General features: G+C 38.5%; 1 pseudogene; it reads right to left on the bottom strand.

The window, feature by feature from the left end:
• Positions 1-2,126: 2,126 nt before the first annotated feature.
• Positions 2,127-22,789, bottom strand: LOC102979998 (14-3-3 protein theta-like; annotated as a pseudogene).
• Between the last annotated feature and the right edge of the window lie 386 nt (positions 22,790-23,175).

Below are 23,175 nucleotides of genomic sequence, written 5' to 3'. Positions count from 1 at the left end.
GTCCTATAAATATCAATTAAATCTATCTCGTCTATCATGTCATTTAAACCTTCTGTTTCCTTATTAAATTTCTGTTTGGATGATCTGTCCATTGGTGTAAGTGAGGTGTTAAAGTCCCCTACTATTATTGTGCTACTGTCGATTTCCTCTTTTATAGCTGTTAGCAGTTGCCTTATGTATTGAGGTGCTCCTATGTTGGGTGCATATATAATTGTTATTGTTACATCTTCTTCTTGGATTGATCCCTTGTTCATTGTGTAGTGTCCTTCTTGTCTCTTGTAACATTCTTTATTTTAAAGTCTATTCTATCTGATGTGAGTATAGCTACTCCAGCTTTCTTTTGATTTCCATTTGCATGGAATATCTTCTTCCATCCCCTCACTTTCAGTCTGCATGTGTCCCTAGGTCTGAAGTGGGTCTCTTGTAGACAGCATATATATGGGTCTTGTTTTTGTATCCATTCAGGGAGACTGTGTCTTTTGGTTGGAGCATTTAAGCCATTCACGTTTAAGGTGGTTATAGATATGTATGTTTCTATGACCATTTTCTTAATTGTTTTGGGTTTGTTTTTGTAGGTCCTTTTCTTCTCTTGTGTTTCCCACTTAGAGAAGTTCCTTTAGCATTTGTCGTAGAGCTGGTTTGGTGGTGCTGAATTCTCTTAGCTTTTGCTTGTCTGTAAAGCTTTAGATTTCTCCATCGAATCTGAATGAGATCCTTGCCAGGTGGAGTAATCTTGGTTGTAAGTTCTTCCCTTTCATCACTTTAAGTATATCATTTTTATCATTATATACTTAAGTGTATCACTCCCTTCTGGCTTGTAGAGTTTCTGCTGAGAGATCAGCTGTTAACCTTATGGGAGTTCCCTTGTATGTTATTTGTCATTTTTCCCTTGCTGCTTTCAATAATTTTTCTCTGTCTTTAATTTTTGTCAATTTGATTACTATGTGTCTCGGAGTTTTTCTCCTTGGGTTTATCCTGTATGGGACTCGCTGAGCTTCCTGGACATGGGTGGCTATTTCCTTTCCCTTGTTAGGGAAGTTTTCGACTATAATCTCTTCAAATATTTTCTCTGGTCCTTTCTCTCTCTCTCTTCTCCTTCTGGGACCCCTATAATGTGAATGTTGTTGTGTTTAATGTTGTCCCAGAGGTCTCTTAGGCTGTCTTCATTTCTTTTCATTCTTTTTCCTTTATTCTGTTCTGCAGCAGCAACTCTGTTTGTTTGTTCTTTAATTCTTCTAGGTGTCTGCTAAACATGTCTTGCATCTTCTCGATCTTTGCCTCCATTGTTTTTCCGAGGTCCTGGATCATCTTCACTATCATTATTCTGAATTCTTTTTCTGGAAGGTTGCCTATCTCCACTTCATTTAGTTGTTTTTCTGGGGTTTTATCTTGTTCCTTCATCTGGTACTTATCCCTCTGCCTTTTCATCTTGTCTGTGTTTCCGTGAATGTGGTTTTTCTTCCACAGGCTGCAGCATTGTAGTTCTTCTTGCTTCTGCTCTCTGCCCTCTCAGCCATCACTTTTATATCCATTTTACAGGGAGGAAACCAAGGCACAAAAAGGTTCAGTACAACTTTTAGTTGTACTTCAAGCAATGAACAGTTTAGAGAGATAAGACATATTCAGATATAAACAACCAGTCACACTCTTTTCCCATACGTTCACCCAAAGACTGCTTTTATTCTGAATATTTATTTCTGCCTTTTGTTTCAGTTGGCATCCAAGCTACTCTAATGCCACCTGTTGACCAGCAGAGGGAACCGTCTGACTCAGTACCTTCCCTATAATCTTCTTCTCCTTCTAGGAGTCCTATGTCAGTGGAATTCTGTCCTACATTCCATTTTTTCCATTTTAAAAAAAAAATATGTTTGCCTGCACTGGGTCTTAGTTGTGGCATGTGGGATCTAGTTCCCTGACCAGGGATCAAACCTAGGCCCCCTGCATTGAGAGTGCAGAGTCTCAGCCACTGGACCACCAGGGAAGTCCCTTCCTAGTTTTAAAATGTCCATTTTATTCTATATAACACTTAAAACTGTCATTTACATCTGAAGAAGAGACGGTTATGAGATTGATCTATGTAAGTAAAACATTTACTCTAAGAAATGTAGTCCATGCATTGTAAAATTTCAAACTGTTGATTCTATACACTGAATGGGTTTCTTTGCTACAGAGAATCCAAGTGGAATGAGGAATGGAGATGGGTAAAAAGTTTTCTTGAAGGAAAAAAGGATGACACTCTGTATACATTTAGCTTTCTGCCCCTTCTGTCCTCACTCTCTTCTCTTGCATTGTCTGATGTCCATAGCGTTAGGTTGTCTCTAAGCTACTGCATGATAAGGATATTTTGTATGAGTTTTCATTCAGTGCACCAAGTTCTATGAAGGCTTCATCAAAAGTCGTTTTAGCCAGTGTGTAGGCAAGCTCTGGGTTATTTAGGATCTCAGAGTAAAGTATAGAAAAGCTAAGAGCCAGTCCAAGGTGGACTGGGCGTGTAGATTGCATCTCTTTCATGTTTATATCTAATGCCTTTTGGGAAGCTCCTTGGGAATTGTCTATAGTTTGGTTTTGATCATCAACTTAGGCAACAGAGGTACTGGAAGTAGTCTCCATTTTCAGATAAAAGACTGCTTTCTGGATTAGCTGCACTGGCTATTATGTACTTATCCAACAATCTCAGGTCAGTGGTGCAAATGGATCTCAGTTCAGACTCTACTTTTTCCCGATAGTTCTTAATCAGCTTCAATTTCTTGTCAGAGGTGTTGGTTTTCTGCTCAAAGCTCAAGATGACTCTCCAGGTGGACCTGGGGCCTCAAGGATGTTCAAGTAGACCTCCCAGAGTAGGTTACATTCTCATTGGTTAGCTCTAGTGGGTCTTCATCTTTCTTTTCAGTCAGAGCTGTGGTTTCGTCAGAGTAACCAAAGTTTCAGCTGGGTGTCCAGAGGTCTCACGCGCATCCATCCACTGCACAGAAAGAGAGTAACAGCTGTGCTATTGCTTATACCAGTTGCCAAAGTGGTAACCCTGATGGGGCTGGAACTCTGGCTTCACTCTTTGCCTGTACCAGTAAGAATTATTTTGTTGAGCCCTGTCAAAACCTGCAAAACTCTCCGTCCAGTCATTAGACAAGAATAAACTACAAGATAGGTTAACTTTGAGACTTCCATGTTCCTAATTCCCCACTCTTGTCACTCTAGGGACACCAAGTGAGACAGAAAGGATGGCACAGCTGTCAGTTGCTCTGAGTTTGGGTCTTCAATGTTTTCCCTCTACTACCCTCCAAGTAGTTTCTAAGAAGAAAAAATAATAATAAATTTCTCCTTTATTCAAGCTTTCCTCCTCCTGTCCCATTATTTTTGGCAACGGCAGAGCTGAAGTACCCTGGTCCCACAATTTCATCAGTGTCCCCCTCCCCAATTCTTTGATATTGACCTTTGACATTCCCTCAGTCTGACTGATATACGGTGCTTTGCAAAATCAGCTTTAAGGCTTCTCTTCTAACTAGTCTGCAGCCTCTAACTTACCCTAAATAGAATTTCTGGACATGCCATTACTTCCTGGAGACCTTTCGCAGGGAAATGACTCAAAGCAGGAAGTCTGCTATCTTTTCTGAACCCCACTCATCCTTTGAAGCCCTCATTCCCCTAAACTGGGTAGGATTAGAGGTGCCTCAGTCTCATCCCCATAGTTTGCATGTGTCCAGGAGCATCAGAACCTGGCTTCTCGGCTAGCTTACTTCTAGCGATGCTCTTTGTGGATAAAGTTCTTTACAGTTTGTGTATGAGGTTAGGGCCTTTCTTAGTCTCAGTGTAGATAGATTCTCCTTCTCTAATTAGCTTCTTTCAGTTCCTTTTAGAGGGTATAGGAATGGGAAGAACATTTTTTAAAGTATGCTTTTATTGCAACCTCCTTTACTCTTTAATTTTACAAAATGAAGAAATTGAGGGCTGGAGAGGTAAAATGACCTGGTTAGATTCACATAGCCAGACAGTAGAGAGCAGAAGACTGAACCCAGGGCTCCTGATCCACAGACTAATGCCTATTTTTCCTGTTTTGTTGAAAAACAATATTCCAACAGTTTTTAAAACATTGTCTTTTCATTTTAAAATATTTGCTATTTCAACTACATTACGAATTCAGTTAGTGGCCTCCCCTCAGAAGTGAATTATTATTTAAATCAAGTTTTCTATAGGAAAATGCATTTCTAAATCTAAATATTTAATTTCCTTATTGTCTTAGTCAATTTGGGCAGTTAAAATACCATAGACTAGGTGGCTTAAACAACAGACATTTATTTTTCACAGTTCTAGAGGCTGGGAAGTTCAAGATCAAGGTGCTGGCAGATTTGGTATTTAGAAAGGTCCCTCTTCTTGATTTTCAGATGGTTGCCTTCTTGTTGTATCCTCATATGGGGAGGCTAGTAGCTCTCTGCTCTCTTTTTTTTTTTTTTTTTTTTTTTTGTGGTATGCGGGCCTCCCTCTGCTGTGGCCTCTCCCGTTGCGGAGCACAGGCTCCGGACGCGCAGGCTCAGCGGCCATGGCTCACGGGCCCAGCCGCTCCGCGGCATGTGGGATCCTCCCAGACCGGGGCGCGAACCCGGTTCCCCTGCATCGGCAGGCGGACGCGCAACCACTGCGCCACCAGGGAAGCCCTCTGCTCTCTTCTTATAGGGCACTAATCCCATCATGAGAACCCCACCTCATTACCTCATCTAAACCTAATTACCTCCCAAAGGCCCCATCTCCAATGCCATCACATTGGGGATTAGGGCTTCAACATATGGATTTTAGAGGGAACACAAACATTCAGTCAACAGCACTTATAAATCTTTGAGACAGCATGTAATACCTTGTAAAGACTTAAAGACACTAGATGAATATTGTAAAATTCTTAGGTGGAAACGAAGCAATTCCAGGCCTTCTCTGAAGGGATATCCATGTACAACAGGTGAGGGAATGTCATGGTAGCCAGTAAGCCTGGAAGAAGAATATCTCCCTCCACCATCAGCCAACAGTTTTAGTTCGGTGCTCAGATTCATAATTTGAGTAATTCAAATTAATTGTATCTTTAATATGCTCTTTTAATTATGCTCTCCTTATTTATGCATTGTTGTAGCACCTACCTTCTGTCAGGAGTGGTATTAAACTTACAAATAAATTATTGTCAGGCCATTTAAGAGCATTAAGTTATATGAATGCTAATTAATAACAACAAAAACAAAAGTTCACAAGCTGGGTAACATTTCCCCAATGATTTTCTGTGGAGATAGAAAAAAATCCCATCTTCAAACACTTTGGGGGGACTTCCCTGGTGGTCCAGTGGTTGAGAATCTGCCTTCCAATGCAGGGGATGCAAGTTCAATCCCTGGTCAGGGAACTAAGGTCCCACATGCCGCAGGGCAACTAAGACTGTGTGCCACAACAAAAGATCCCGCATGCCACAACTAAGACCCAATGCAACCAAATAAGTAAATAAATAAATATTTTTTTAAAACCACTTTGGGTTTTTCCATGGAGCTAATAATTTTCAGAGCTACCATCTACTGAGCACTTACTTGTGGCAGCCACTGCCCTGAGACTACTTGAAGAAGGAGATGACTATCCAGCTCCCAGGTGCTTCAGTCCACCTTGCTCCCTGCCCCAATCTGCTGCTACAGCTTCAGTCACTGTCTGATGTCACTAGCATGAGAGTCCTTCAGGCTGACTCACAGAAACCATAAGAAATAATAAAATGATTGTTGTTTTACCCCACTAAGTTGGTGTGGCTTTTTACAGAGCAATTGTAACTGAAACAGGTATGTAAGTATTACTGGAAGAAATAAGCAAGAACTGGGAAGACCTGGGAGGGAAAGAACTGACAGTGACAGAAGTTTGCACACTGGAAGTTTTTAAAGCTCTAATTACATATAGAGAATTGACGTGTGTGTGTGTGTGCTTGCACACTCACACACATGTTATTGAGTGTGTTTGCCGGGTTGGGAGGTGGGTATCAATCTGCATGCCTTACTTTTGGAACTTTGGAAAAATAGGTTACCTAAAAATTCTATTTTCATGAGGACCCAAATGTGTACAAGAAGAAAGTATAGAGATTTGGAATTGATATGCCTATGGCACCCTACCCGCTCCATGAGGAGCCTTGGACTTGTGTTTGGAACAAGTGTACTGGAACCTCTCTCCTATCCTCAGTCCTATGCTTCATCCCCATCCCATGTCCATTCTTCAGTAAATATACTACACTGACTGATTCCAGGCTCAAGAAAGAGACAGCCTGGTTTTGAATTCTGGCTTTCTCATCTACTAGCAACGTGGCCTTGAGAATCCAACAACTGGAAAATTGTTTTTATAAAGGAAAAAATCAAGGGAATTGTCCAGAGCCTACCTGCCCAGGTAAATGAGGGACTGGTTATGAGAAGCTTCAATGAGTTAGCGACTAAAAGAATATAAATATATAGGAGGTTACAAGCTGCCGTAAAATAAACTTCATTCTGAACACAAAAGTTAACTTAGAAAAACAATGAAGGAAAGAAATCTCACTTCCTAAGAAATCAGGAAAAGTAAAGAGAGTTCTCTATATGGATTGGAAGACAATGAAGAAATTAGAGCCTGTGAATCTGATTACCTTTGTGTATATAATGTGTATACCAAGATTTCCCCACATATATTACAATATTTTGTGCTTTAATTGCCTGGCAGAAATGTGATAGGTAGGTGACTCAGTATGGACCAAGAGTAATGAAGAGAGAAAGCAAAGCCCATTTTTTTGCACAAACATGGCAAAAAAACAAACATTTGAGGAAACCCTAGGCATCTTTAGTTTAAGGGATACCCTGGCCTAATTCCATCAAAGATACAAGGTTCCAATTCACCAGCAACTTGTTAGTCCCCTTTCTCACTTTGCATTGCCCAGACCTGAGCTATGTATCAAACAACCCTGGAACCAAGCAGATCTCTAAAATCCAGGAAACACCACTCAAGCACACCAGATAAGATAAATATTATTTGGACATGCAACAAAAAGTGGGTTTGTTTTCCTCACAAAATGATTCTACAGAGCATTTTCTGCTTCTCTAAGAGACCTCAAATATCAAATTACCTTTTCTTCAAGTAGCACTCATGCTCAGCCCCTAGGATCCTGATAAGCAGTAAGTTTACACTACAGAAATGAAAACCCTCATCTTTTAATATTGTTTGGGAAATAATAGGAAATAAAGACCCATGGGATTCAAATATTTTCCCCAGTATTAAAATAAATTGGATGTTAGTGATAAGAATGGGTTTACAATAGGAAGTAGTTGCAACCCTGACTAGTCCCAGTTAATGAGACAAAAGCTCTCACCTATTTGTTTGAGTGAGAAGAGTCAGAGGTGTGCTATTCATTGGTGCACAAAGGGAGAAAAAAGGACATTCTAAAACTCTTCTCCTGGCTTAACAAAGAAACGTCATAAATACTTAGTTACCTTTTAAAAAGTAGAGATGTCAGTTTTAAAATAATTACTAGGGAGCAAATTATTAAGATAACCAATTAGAACTGCAGGCTGGTGAAGGTCATAGGGAACTTTTCAAAGGACACGGCAGCAATTTCTCCTCAAGTCTGGCTGTCTTTAAAAGATTCCTTTGTATAAATATTTTGCAAAGACAGTTTTATAATAACAGAAAACAGCACAAGTTTATATATTTTTACAGTTGTCTCCAGACTGAACAGGAAAGTAAGACTGGTACTTTTGTGAACATCCTAGATTCAACCCTTTATCAGAAATACCTTGGGAATTCCCTGGCAGTCCAGTGGTTAGAACTCCATGCTTTCACTGCTGAGGACGCAGATTCAATCCTTGGTCAGGGAACTAAGATTCCAGAAGCCACATGTAGTGGCCAAACAAACAAACATACAAACAGAAACCCTAACCCTAACCTTCATGTTATTGAACAGTGTCTGCTTCCCTGTAAGAGAAGAAAGAACCTCTTTTCCTCTTTGTTTTTCTGAAAAATCAGGGGCAGTTAGAGAGAAAAAGGCAAGGCCTACAACTTACTTTTAAAAAGCATGTTTGTTAAAATCTTTGGTGGCAATTGATAGAGACCCAACTGAGGTACACAAAGGGGGAAGAAAGGAACTTGCTGTGAGGAATTAAATTGTCTCACAGAACCCAAGGGTAGAGATGTAGCAGGACCCTGATAGTCAACTGGAACCAGGGCTCAAGCACCACTGGGAAATCAGGAGAGGCTCTCCCTCCTAGGTCTCTGCTTCCCCTTCAGATCTCCATTTTTCTTTGTTCCTGCATACTGGCTATCTCTGTTCTCCAGACCATGGGGCAGAAAATATCACCATCAACAACTCCCTCCCTAGAATTTAAGACAGTTGAAATCTTCAGTCCCAATTCCAAATCTCCAGGGAATAAGTCTGGCTTACTTTGGTCCCCAGGATGAGAGAGGGGAAGAGTGTTCAAGTTTAGGAAGAATATATCTTTATATGGACTGAGAATGTAAGCCCCAAATTTCCAGAATATGGAGAAAGAGGGCAGTTCCCAGGACTCTGGAGGATGCGTCTCCAACTCATAGGCAAATTCTTGAAAAATGATTCTATCCCAGGTGATTGCATTTATATATTTTGCATTTATATATTTCATAGGTAAAGTCACCCTATTATATTGGAAATATAATGTACACTGTATCAATACATTTCAGGCTCATTATCAGCACCTGTTTGTGACAGTTGGTGTTTTCAGGACAGCACTGACAGCACCAAAATGTCCCCATTTCAACTAATTTATTTGGAAGAAACAAGTTCATATGCTAAATGTAATTCTGAGTCGAACGAAATCTCCACTAAAAAGTTAAAAGTGTTTTCAAGCTTATAAGCACTGAGAAGCTATGACCTTATCTTGTTTTATGAGAAGAGCCAAGGAGAGAACCAGGGGGAGAAGAAGCACTTTTCAATTTACCCAAGGATGAGTATGGATATTTGATTTTTACCAGAATGATCTATTTTCTTCTACCTATTTTATTATAGTACTCTCTTTTCTTAAGTTCGCAAATATGAAATAAAAGTCACTTAGGAAACATTCAGTAAAAAGTTGCTGTTGCCTATGCTTTCCATCTCTGGGGGAGTTTGGAATTTCTACCAGAAGATAGAGAATTGGAGAAATTTTGATTACTCAAGAAAATGCCCATTTATTCTTTCAATCAACAAATACCTATTAAGTTCCTGCTATTGAGAGAAATCTGCTTCAGCCCCTTGGGAGGATTCTTCAATGTTTTGGCTATCTACAGCTATGTAACAGACGTGCCTCAACTCAGTAGCGTGGAATAATTGTTTCTATTTTATTATTATCTCTCATAGTGTTGGGGGCTGACTGGGTCCGGCTAAGCCTAGTCTCCTGGGGTTGCAGTCAGACTGGCTGGGGCTGGAGTCATCTTGAGGCTTCCTCATCCACATGCGTGTAGAAGGATGTGGGCTGTTGGCCGGGACCTCAGCAGGGGCTTTTGGCTGGAACATGTATGCATGGCCTTTCTTTGTGGCCTGGGCTTCCTCAAAATAACTGACTGATGTGGGAACATAAAGGTCCAGCCATCTGGTTCTTGGTATACAGTAATCAGCAAAATGGACAAATTCTTTCCCCTTCTAGAGACTATATTCTAGTGAGAAAGATAGTTAATAAATAAGTGCATAAATTTATGTCAGGTGGTCATAAGCAACATAAAGGAAAATAAAAGCAGTATAAAGGGAGAGAGTGATAGAAGTGCTAGTTTAAATAGAGTGAATGGTCAAGGAAGCCTCTTTGAAAAGGTGACACTTGACAAAAATCTAAAAAAAAAAAAAAAAAAAATGAAGGGAGTAAGCCATGCTAATATTTGGGAGATAATGGGTTTTGAAGCTCTGAGTTTTGGTTGATTCCCAGTCTCCAACAAGCTTCTTAAAGTGATCGAGTGAATCTTCCTACCAGACGATCCTAGTTTAAGCAGTGAGTGCACTGATTCCTGTGCCCTCCACCAGCCCTGACACCGCAGGCTCTGGTTCTTCACCATAACGAGTCTCTTGCTCATCTTTGCCACAGAACACCAACAACAATGCTAAGCGCCTCAGGTCTTTACAAGACTTTCTGGAGAATGTCTCAATTCTTTCAGCCAAACTTGGGTGGTCGTCCTAAGAGTAGCTGGGGTGGGCGGATGTGTATGTGCATGCAGGGACTTTTTTCTCACCCCCACATCTCCATCAGCTGCCCAGATAAGCCCTACAAATAAATATACAATCTAAGTTATAGTATACTTTTAGATAAGCAACTTCGAAATAAGTCCCCAAAGTTAATTCCCTTCTCCCCCAACCCCCCATATAGTCAAACACACACACGTACACAAAAGACAATACTGCTCCAGATGCCCCCAGATGGAAGTTCTAGCACCAACACTGACTGCCATCAGATGGTTACAGCTCATTTAGCTCTCACTAGCTAGCCTTCCTTACTGCGTTTACAGTCCCGGTGTTGCTGCAAGCTGGGTTCCCCAGGAACTGACTTGAAGACTGAGTGAGTGTGCGTGATGTTCGTTAAGGAGTACCTTGGGATTAGCACCTGTGGAATGGAAGAGAAGGGAAGGGAAGGAAGCCGGAGTGGACACAGGGAGAAGTCGAATTGTGACCCAGTCCTGATGACAGCCTTGGCTGATGCCACAGGGAGCTCTGGAGCTGGAATGACTCTCCAGAGCTGTCCCAGGTTGGGCCAAGATGGCTAGACCTTTATGTTCCCACGTCAGTCAGTTATTTTGAGGAAGCCCAGGCCACAAAGAAAGGCCATGCATACATGTTCCAGCCAAAAGCCCCTGCTGAGGTCCCGGCCAACAGCCCACATCCTTCTACACGCATGTGGATGAGGAAGCCTCAAGATGACTCCAGCCCCAGCCAGTCTGACTGCAACCCCAGGAGACTAGGCTTAGCCGGACCCAGTCAGCCCCCAACACTATGAGAGATAATAATAAAATAGAAACAATTATTCCACGCTACTGAGTTGAGGCACGTCTGTTACATAGCTGTAGATAGCCAAAACATTGAAGAATCCTCCCAAGGGGCTGAAGCAGATTTATCTCAACATTTTCTAGTCAGAAGCACTTAATATTATTGTCTTCAGATCTAACCATCGTATCAAATTTCCTATCACAGTTTCTCTCAAGAGATTTTATATCCTTCAAAATCGGATCTTAAGATCTGCCTTTCATCTTCCTGAGGTAGACAAGCAGATAATTTTCCTGTAGTAGGTGGCATGTAGATTATGACCCTGAGGACAATGAAGTAACAACTTATTTTCTGTTGAGAGCATCTGCACTACACCACAGAACCAAGTAGCTGTATTCCAAGTAGTGGGATTTTGTAGTTTATTGCTTTGCCTTTTATCTGCTCACATTTACTAGTTCATTCTGAGACTTTACTACAATAAGTAAAAAGTAAATTACTTTAAAGGAAAATAAGTCAATAGTTAAAGAAAAAATTATTATTTAAGCCATTGAAGGATTTTAAAAGGAGAATAACATGTTCTGATTTACATATTAAAAACAATGCTGTTTCTATTGTGTGGAGGATAGAAGAAAGAAGATGAGTTAGGAGGCTATAGATAGATAAGATAGATAAGAATCAGCAGAATTTGATGCCAGATTAGATATGGAAGATAACAAAAGTGAAATTATCAAGGATGATTTCCAGGTTTCTGGAATGAGCAGCTGGAAGAAAAGGCTGACAGAGAAGTGGAATTGGAGGTGAGGGAAAGATCAAAAGTTCAGTTTTAGCCAAGTTCAGAGGTTTCCGTGAATGAAAATATCAGGAAAGATCAGTTGGATAATACCCTCTGGAACCACAAAGAGAGGTGTGGGCTGGAAGGGGAAAAATAAGAGTATAATCCAAGTTGCAAATGTGCTCCTGCATGTATTGTTGTTTATCCGAATGTGCTCGTTATTTCCTTTAGCATCTTCAAAAATTATTGTTCAGCCTTGCAGAAATGCAGATGTGCCTTATTTGTAAAGTTGCTGTGAAATGTCTGCCATCTGGTGGACAGTCATGGAGAGCGCTATAAATTTACTTCAACCAAAGGAATAGAAATGCTTTTACTGTCAAGTAGCACAAATCTTTTTAATGTCATTGTCTTACTAATAAACATTCACATCTTTATCTATATTTCTCAGGGAACATTGGTTGCTGTGTTTAAACCTAAATCACATCAAAGTGTGCAGCATTGAAAAGGTTTATAAAAGGAATCTTTAGTTTAATAAAGTATTAGAGCCAACATTAAGCATAATTCCCCAAATTGGATTTTCTAGGAACTACATCAGAAAAGATGGAGTCTTTGGCCTCTTTGACAGAAAATAAATTAATATTTATTTTTTCCCTCAGGTAACAGCCAGTGGGTGCTGGAGCTGGCTTACCCAGGCTTGAGAGCTGATTGTGCACATCTCTCCCCAACTGTATGTTCTGTGATTTCAGGTTGGTAGCTTGAAGTTGGCCATGGTGGGAGTACTCATACTAAAAAAGTCAACAAAGACTTCAAATCAGAATTTCTTCTTTGTTTTTGTTTTCAGAAAGCCAGTTTATTGGCACACTATGCATATATCACTTTTCTCTCTTGATTCCACCAATTTTTAACAAAAGCATTCCACGGAACATTTGTTTAAAATTTTTAATTTTATTTAAATACGCATTTCCAAATTTGGGAGACCATGGAATCTTTTAGGAAATATTATTTGAGTTTTATACTTTTCTTTTAATTGGAGGAGCCCAGAGTGAATTTTTAGGTTATTTATGATTAAAATTATTACAGAAAAATATTATATCTCACATCATTGCAGTCCTAGTAGGACCATTACCAGTTCCGGTGTTTGGATTTCTTGAAATGATGATTGTCAGCTAATAGGTGCAATGAATGACCATATAGTTCCAAAATTGGGACCAGAAATCTAAAAGTTCTAAGTACATATCAATGGAGGAATATGTGCTTTGAGACTGTCCTGGTCTATTTTTAGAGAGATGGACTTGAGAGGGATATGTTCTTATTGTATTTGTCTGATGACTCAGAAATAGTGTCTCTGATGTTGTCTGAGGGCAGTATGATCAGTTTACCTTTGCCTCTAGTTACATTGCCTTAAAGAGGCTTAAACCATAATGCAAGGGAATTCTTTTTTTAGAAGCCAGATCTCATGTTAACACATAAGGACAAGTCCTAGACATAGAACTATTGGATCAGGGTCTTTATGTTCAGTCCTTCACCATGCCATATTCTAAAATAGGATTTTCAGATCTCATGGGTTCTATAAACTTCCTTGTAAACAGCTATCTTTGTATCTCCTACACCCAGCATGAAACTTCAAAAAATATTTGTTCATTTTTTACAAAGTTATAAAGGTAAAAATAAATGCAATTATTTATTTAATGCCTGTTTTCCCCAGGGGACTGCGAGTTCCATGGGGTCAGGGATCATATCTGTCTTGTAAATACTGTATCCTCAGTGTCTGGCATATGATAGGGAATTCATAAATATTTATTGAATGAACAAATATAGATATTAGCGATGATATTAGGTACTGGATCTAATACAGGTGTATTTAAATTTGTGTTGTGGGTATTCTGGCTTACTCAAAATGCCATTCTGTTTTTTATAGATGATTATATAAAGGAGATTAGGGGGCTTTACTCAACCATCTCATGATACTCAGGTTAATTATTCTGATTGTTAAGGGTCTGAATTTAATACAGTATGGAAATTTTCCTGGTTTCTAGGATTCTTGTCAAACACTAGTCAAGGGAAGAACAATTCACTTGTACTGTTTGGGGGGTCACTCTTCCTACTTTGCTTTAGAGAATACGAGGTCTGCGATTCTCCCGAGTTACTTAGTCATTATGCTTTCCTCCCCTTGAGACAGGAAGGGGGCAAGGGCACAACCTTTGAAAGAATGACATAGCCTGAGGACAAGACATAAACTGATTAGAACCAAATAGGTCCCAGATGGGTCGACTTCCACTAGACCTTGAGCCTCAGTATATGCTCAATGTAACACATCAACAAGCTAAACAACACAGTTACAGGCACCATGACAGTTCCAAGGCCAAACACAAAAGGTCAAAAGTGGGTGGTGGCCCAATTCCTGGAAATCCCCACCCCTTCCCCCAAATAGCTGGAATACTCCTCCCACTCATTAGCCTATGAAATTACCCACCCCTATTAAAACTGACAACCCCATATCATGGTGCCTTTCTCACCTTCCGAGATGGCCCACATTGTCTGTGGAGTGTGTTTCTCCCTGAATGAATCTTCTTTCTCTTTACTGTGGCTCATTCTTGAATTCTTTCTTGTGCGAAGCCAAGAACCCACACTTGGTGGCCATCCCGGGACTCACCTGAGACCTGGGACATGGCCATCCTCTCGTGCCCCACTCTCTTTCCTGCAACACCCTTTCCTTTTCGCAAAATGAAGGAACCTGAAGTAAAGGCACAAAACCATGTCTTAGGCAAGATTATGTTGGTTTTACTTATAAAAGTGTCTCCCGTCTTAAGAACCAAATGCTTCTTAAATAGGTTATAGTCAAAATTTATAATCTTCCTGGTCAACATCCCCTACCATCTGAACTTTGAAAATCTAGTTAAATTTGTCTCCTTCCAGTTTCTCTTCATGCTGTTGGCAGACCCATTTCCTTTGTGCAACATGGTCGTGTCATGCTTTTGCTTTCTTCATGTCTTCAAAGCTTATATTGATATTGATACAATGATGTCAGGTCTAGAAACTCCACCTCATGTCTGAGACTTTTCATGAGACTTTCTTTGAAACTCCCTCAAATTAAGCACTGGTATGTATATCTTTGTAATACAAAATGTCACCCACTCAACCCTGGGATAAAGGGATTAACAGTCAGTAGGGTCCTCAGCTCAGTTCAATGGCAAAAAGTGTCATGGGGGGATTCCCTGGTGGTCCAGTGGTTAGGACTCTGTGCTTCCATTGCAGCGGGCACGAATCTGATCCCTGGTCAGGGAACTAAGATCCCACAAGCCGTGTGGCATGGCCAAAAACAAACAAACAAAACCAACCAAAAAAAAAGAAGTGTCATGGGTCTTTATTTATGTGGGATCCATGCTCAGTTTGGACTCCAAGCAGGAAAATCTTTCTTATCACAGCTCAATGGCCAGAGGAACACATGATCAATTCCTACAGGGAGAGTGCAAACCCAGAACATTCAGGCTAGAGAGACCAAACTGCAGAATCGTCTAGTCATTTTCAGCTTCAACATGTAAAGATTCTTACATACCAGTACAATGAGAATGATAACAGTTTATTCCTTGGGATTTTATTTTCAATATATAGAGTAAACAAAATGAGATGTGTAGAAATATTTTGTAAAATGCAAAAGGGAAAGGGACTTACATTCATCGAACACTCATCAAGTGCCAGGCCGTGCATGTAACAGATGTAGCATAGGCGTGTATTTCTTGGTTCTCTGCTCATTACACTCTGGGGGAGCATTCAACCATAAAACCTTAATTTCCAAGACTAGTCATCCTCTGTCTTCCCTTATGTAGAGAAAGACCTCCATACTTGAATGCTCAGACTTGCCGTTAAGGTCATTCTCTGCTATTTGTCTAAATTTAAACTAGTTTCACATAATTCGAAAAAATACATGCACCCCCGTATTCAGTGCAGAACTATTTACAATAGCCAGGACATGGAAGCAACCTAAATGTCCATCAACAGAGGAATGGATAAAGATGTGGTACATATATACAATGGAATATTACTCAGCCATAAAAAAAGGACAAAATAATGCCATTTGCGGCAACATGGATGGAACTAGAGATTGTCATACTGAGTGAAATAAGTCAGACAGAGAAAGACAAATATCATATGATATCGCTTATATGTGGGATCTAAAAAAATGGTATAAATGAAACAATCCCCCCCAATAACAAATGTTTTGTTATTTACAAAACAGAAATAGAGTCACAGATGTAAAAAACAAACTTATGGTTATCAGGGGGAAAGAGAGGGGTGATAAACTGAGAGATTGGAATTGACATATACATACTACTATATACAAAACAGATAACTAATAAGGACATACTGTGTAGCACAGGGAACTCTACTCAATACCCTGTAATACCTATATGGGAGAAGAATCTGAAAAAGAGTGGATATATGTTTATGTATAACTGATTCACTTTGCTGTACAGCAGAAACTAACACAACATAGTAAATCAACTATACTCCAATAAAATTTTTTTAAAAAAATAATAAAGTGGTTTTACAGGAACTTACCTAGCTCTTTATTATTTTTTAATGACAGTATTTACTATAGCTACATTTAAAACTATTATATCTGCTCTTCTTAAGTTGTGGTATTTCAGTTAAATTAATTTTGTCACTTAATAGTGCTCTCAGTCTTAAGTAAGGGACAGGAATTATCATGCCAATGGGGAAAGTAGTTGCCCATTATAGCAGTTGAAAGAGTTTCTCAGTGGAGAAAAGACAGTCTGTTTGATAAATGGTGTTGGTAAAATTGGATATTCACATGTAAAATAATGAAAATAGACTCCTATCTTACACCACTTACAAAAATTAACTGAAAATGAATTGAAGACTTAAACATGGGACCTGAACCATGAAACTCCTAGAAGAAAACATAGGAAAAAATTTCCTTGACATAGGGCTTGGCAATGATTTTTTGGATATGTCACCAAAAGCAAAAATAAACAAGTTGGACGACATAAAACTAAAAAGCTTCTTCATAGTAAAAGAAACAAAGCAAAAAGGCAACCATGGAATGGGAAAAAAAATATTTGCAAACCAGATATCTGATAAGGGGTTATTATCCAAAATATATGAAGAACTCATACAACCCAATAGCCAAAAATCCCCCCCAAAACAAAAAAACCATAATGAAAAAAACAAATAATTCAATTAAAAGATGGGCAAAAGACCTGAATAGACATTTTTCCAAAAAAAGATATACAAAAGGCCAATAGGTACATGAAAAGATGTTCAACATCACTAGTCATTAGGGAAATGCAAATTAAAACCACAATGTGATATCACCTTATGCCTGTTAAAGTAGCCATCATCCAAAAGATAAGAGGTGAAAATGCTGGTGAGGATGTGCAGAAAAGGGAACCCTTGTGCACTGTTGGTGAGATAGTAAACAGGTACAGACACAGGAAAACACTATGGAGGATCCTCAAAAAATTAAAAATAGAACTACAATACGATCCAGCTATTCCATTTCTGGGAATATATTCAAAGGAAACAAAAGCACTAACTCGGGAAGATATCTGCATCCCCATGTTCATAGCAGCATTATTTACAATAGCTGAGACATGGAAAAAACCTAAGTGTCTGTCCATAAGTGCATGGATAAAGAAGTTGCAGTATATACCTACAAAAGAATATTATTCAGCCATTAAAAAATGAGGGAACCCTGCCATCTACAACAGCATGGATGGACCTTGAGGGCATTATGCTAAGTGAAATAAGTCAGACAGAAAAAGACAAATACTATATGATCTCACTTAAATGAAGAATCTTGAAAAACAAAACAAAACACTAAACTCATAGAAAAAGAGATCAGATTTGCGGTTACGGGCAGGGGGGCGGTTCAGGGGAGGAGGAATTGGAGGAAGGTTGTCAAAAGGTACAAACTTCTACAACCTAAATGTCCATCAACAGATGAAAGGTTAAAGAAGATGTGGTATATATACATACAATGGAATATTAGCCACAAAAAGGATGAAATAATGCCATTTTCAGCAACATGGATGCATCTAGAGATTATCATACTGGGTGAAGTAAGTCAGACAAAGACAAATATCATGATATCACTTATATGTGGCATCTGAAAAAATGATACAAATGAACTTATTTACAAAACAGAAACAGACATAGAATAACAAACTTACAGTTACCAAAGGGGAAAGGGGGAAGAGAGGGATAAATCAGGAATTTAGGAGTAACATATACACACTACTATATACAAAGTAGATAAAAAACAAGGACCTACTGTATAGCACAGGGAACTATACTCAATATTTTGTAATAACCTATATGGGAGAATAACCTGAAAAATAAAAAGTTTTGTATATATATAAAAACTTAATATATATATATATATATAACTGAATCACTTTGCTGTACACCTGAAACTAACACAACATTGTAAATCAACTATACTACAATTAAAAAATAAATAAAATTTTTAAAAAGGTACAAACTTCCAATTAAAGATAAATAAGTACTAGGGCTGTAATGTACAGCATGATAACTATAGTTAACACTGCTGTATGATATATAGAAAAGTTGTTGAGAGTAAATCTTAAAAGTTCTCACCACAAGGAAAATTTTTTTTTCTCTTTTTTCTTTCTTTTTTATCTATATGAGATGATGGACGCTATCTAAACATTACCACAATATATGTAAGTCAAACCATTTTGCTGTATACCTTAAACTTATTCAGTGATGTATGTCAATTATATCTCAATAAAACTGGAAGGAAAATAAAAAGGGAGAGCCCCCTGAGCAGTAGCCTTTCCTAAGACAGGTCTCCTAAGACGGCATTAATGAACCTCTGGATACAATCAAAGAGTAAAGACCAATAGTCCATGCTAAAAGGCACTATTCCCTTTTCATTCTGTGAAAAGGAAAAGGGAGGAAAGGCACATAAATACTTTAGTTATATAGAGTAGATGAAACAAGGACTTTGAAACCGCACAGAACCTGGTTTCAAATGTCATTCCATCACTTCCTATTTGAACTTGGAAAAGTTACTTCACCTCTTTGTACCTTGATTTCTCTTATGAAAATCCAGATAATAATATCTAAGTGCTGTTGCCAGGATTAACTGGCATACAATTTAGCATAATAAATAACACATACAAATCATTTAATAAATATGTATCACTTTATAAGAGCTATCTTTGTGATATATGGACCACAGAAAAGCTACAGATTCCTGCTAGATTTGTCTAGAGAGAAACTACAGCGAATTAAAATACTGACTGCATTTTTCATTTTCCGCTTTACGTTTATATTGCAAAGAGAAAGTATAAAGCCAGTCCAGCTATAACCACATCTTCTAATATTAGTTAGGCTCCAGTTCTTGTAAGTGCTATAAAATTAGTTAGTTCCCCCTTGAGTATAGCCACTTATATGCCTAACAGGTAAAGAACTGAGCTCATCGTCTTGCCTCACACAAACCGTTCCTTTTTTTGACTTCCTGATTTCTTTGAATAGCATCACCATTCTCCCAGTAACTCATGCTTGAAACTCGTCATTTTTGACAACCACTTCTCCCTCACCACCATCTATTGAACTTACTTCCTCATTGTTCTCAAAAATCTATCTCCACTCATCTCCATTTCTAGGGCCACCACCCTAGTTCAGGTCTCCAACCTGTTTTTCTGGACTTAAGTGTCTTTTCGCCACCAAATTCTTTTCATCTATAGTTGCCAAACAAATGTTAAGCAAATAATGCTTTACTGAGACTGTTTCACCCCATTACCTCTGCCTCTGCTGAAACATCTCTGATAGTTCCCCATTGCTTACCAAATGAACTTCAGGCAGTCTGTACCTCCATGAGATGACCCTATACTAAATTTTTGGCCTTGTCTTTAATTACTCTACTATCTGCATCCTCCTTGCCTTTCCCCAAGCAAGGAGGAAGACTTTTTTACCTCCATAAAGCTATTATTATTTATTATACTTTGAAAAACCTACACTTTCATTTCATCTGTTCAAATTATGTCACCCTTTAAGGCCAAAAGCAAATGTCATCTCTCTAACAAATGAAATAGTAGATTTGCAGAAAATTCATTTTAAAATTAATGAACTTATTTAATTCATTGATTAAATGAATTAATCAATGAATGTATAAATGAAATAAAAAAATGAATGAATAAAATTCTACCCTGAAGGGCTACGTTGATTCCTGGAATGAGACCAAGAATTAAAATGGAATCATTAGAAGATTAGTGTAGGGTTTGATTAGGCAGATTAAAATAGAGGCAAGAAATCTTTATTTTGGCAAGAAGAATGGAGGGTTAGAAATGGGGAATTGAGCTGGAACCAAGAACTGAATATGATGGGTCAGGCTTATCAGCAAGCAGAAAAAGTTGATGAGAGAGAAGTTAGGCCAGGATTGGTTATAACAGCACAGACTCTACTCAGAAGGGCAAATTGTGTGAAAAATGGATTGCCACCACTTAGAGTTTAGATTTGTTCTTGATCGGTGGTTCTCAAAATGTGATCTGCAGACTCCATGGAGTCCCTGGGAAGCTATCTGCAAGGTCAAAAATATTTTCACAGTAATACTAAGACATAATTTGCCTCCCTCACTGTGTTGATATTTGTACTATGATACAAAGGCAATGGTGCTAGTTCCTTAACAGAAATCAAAGCTATATACAGTCGGCCCTCTGTATTCCCGCAGATACAACCAACCATGAACTGAAATTATTTTTTTAATTTTTTCTTTTGAAAAGTTCCAAAAAAGCAAAACTTGTATTTGCTGCTCCAGCAAATATTTACGTAGCATTTATGAACTATTTACATTGCATTTACATTGTATTAGGTGTTATAAGTAATCTAGAGTTGATTTAAATTATACAGGAGAATATTCCATAGATTGTATGCAAATACTGTGCCATTTAGTATGAGACATGAGCACCGTAGTATTTTGGCAACTGCAGGGGATCCTGAAACCAATCCCCCGTGGATACCAAGGGATGACTGTACTCACAGGAAAAAAAAGAGAATTTAAGATTATGCTTGATAAAATAGTAATAATTATTAATTTTATCAAATCTGAACCCTTGATCACGTCTTTTAAAAGTTATGTGAGGCAAAATGCATAAAGCATTTCTGCTGCATACCAAAGAACAATGGTTGTCTCGAGGAAAAGGATTTATGTGATTGAGTTGTGAGCTGGACAAGCCACTCTATATGGAACACCATTTTTGCTTGAAAGACTGACAGACAACCTATAGTCATTCAGACTTGGGTATTTGGCAGACAGTGTCTCAAAATTTAATGAACTCTGTAATTTCAATGAAAACAACTTACAGCATTTTTTGTTAAGAATAAAATTTGAGCTTTCAAAAATTAGAATTTTGGAAAACTTATATCCACCCTGTGAGTTTGACAATTTCCTAATTCTCAAGGACTTTTCTGATGAGTAGTTATATTAGTGAATGTTGAGTTTTTGATATTTCAAAATGATACGTGTCAGGATTTAGAAGATATGCATAACTCAGTGAACCACTATTTTGCAAATGACCAATGAATGACATTACAAAACAATGTGGGACTAAAAGAACCATTCAAAGTTCAAGACACACCATAATACACCGATGGATTTTAATGTTACAGTATACAAATGTTCATTCATATAGTTTCAGGTTCCACATTGCTACTAACCTCTAAGAAACTATCACTTTTAAGGTTTTGGTGGTGTGAAAGGAAAGAATTATACTCACAATTAGCTTTTAAAAAAACTATTAAATACTTTTCCAATTACATACGTGTGCGAGGCTGGATTTTCTTCATTTATTTCAACCAAAAAAATGTATCAGAACATATGGAATACAGAAGTAGACATAAGAATTAAACTGTCTTCTATTAAGCTGGACATTAAAGAGATCTGCAAAAATGTAAAACCAATACCACTTTTATCACTAAATTATTTTGGAAAATACAGTTAATTTTCATGAAATATATGTTATTTATCTTAAAATATAATGGGCTTATTATTGTCTTTTTTAAAGGAATCACTAAACCTTAAAAATTACTAGTTTTAATATCTAATATGGTAAATATCAACAGATATAAACAAAAGCTCTTTGGAGTTCTCCATAATTTTTAAAGGTGTAAATGGGTTTTGAGACCAAATGCTTAAGAACTGCTGTCCTCAGCAGCCCCACCCCAGGACCTTTTTAGGTCTACTGGAAAACAGAAGTTAGGGAACGGTAGCTCCTCTACGTAAATGGCTATATTTCCTTGGTCCAGAAATTGTTCAAATCTATCTTGAGTTGAAGTAGCAGAAAATCTGAGAGTCTGATGAAGTTAAGATTACCCACATCCCCTGGTTTACTGATGTCTGATCTAAACTTTAGCTTTATTTGGTTAGAATTCTGATGCCCCCATCCCAAGGTAGCCTCTAGAAGACAGTCTAGAGCATGGGCTTAATGGCACTAGAATCCCCAGTCTAGTTGCAGTCAGAAAAAGTTAACAAAGGAAGGTACCCTGACCTTTGATCTCTTTGTGGTTTTAACAAAAGGTGGTAGTGTTACTCCCTGGGCATTTTTCTCTAGAGCAGTCTTTCCGGACAGTGTTCAGAAGCCATCTCCTAACATTAATATTTTTTACCATCTGGGGAAGATGAAGATTTTCAAAATCATCAAGTCCTGATCCCTTTTTAAAAGATTAGTTTTTATTTTTGGCTGAGTTGGGTCTTTGTTGCTACGTGCGGGCTGAGGGTGGGCTTTCTCTAGTTGCAGGGAGCGGGGGCTACTGTTCGTTGTGGTGCGTGGGCTTCTCATTGCGGTGGCTTCTCTTGTTACGGAGCACGGGCTCTAGGCGAATCACTGTAACTATATAACAAAGTTCCATCACTTACAACTTTTGCTTTCAACAGAACTGCAGCAGACAATTTCACTAAGCTTTTTTGCCACTACATAACAAGGATTCTCCTTCCTCTAGTTTCCAATAACATGCTCCTCACTTCCTTCTGAGACCTTCATAGCAGTGTTCTCAGTGTCCATATTTCTACTGATAGTCATGGTGATTCTAGTCATGGTGCTTAAATTTCTCTATTATGCTCTTCAACATTCTTCCAGCCTCCACCCATCACTCAGTTCCAAAACCACAGACATATTTTCAGGTACCTGTTAAAACAGCACTCCACTTCTAGGTACCAAAATATGTATTAATTTTCTATTTCTGTGTAACGAATCCCATAAACTTATCAGCTTAAAACAACACATATTTATTATCTCTGTTTCTGTGGGTCAGGAGTTCAGGCACAGCTTAGTTGGAGTTTCCACTGTTGGGTCTCCCACTGAACGTGTTGACTGTGTTGTGTTCCCATCTGGAAGCTCAAATGAAGAAGAATCTTCTTCCAAACTCTCAGGTTGTTGGCAGAATTCATTTCCTTGCAGCTGTAGGACTGAGAGCTTCAGAC

This window comes from Physeter macrocephalus, chromosome 6 (assembly GCF_002837175.3).
Source record: "Physeter macrocephalus isolate SW-GA chromosome 6, ASM283717v5, whole genome shotgun sequence".
NCBI classification, from domain to species: domain Eukaryota; kingdom Metazoa; phylum Chordata; class Mammalia; order Artiodactyla; family Physeteridae; genus Physeter; species Physeter macrocephalus.
The sequence above is the reverse complement of the archived record's forward strand: the minus strand, read 5'-3'. Positions and strand labels throughout refer to the sequence as shown.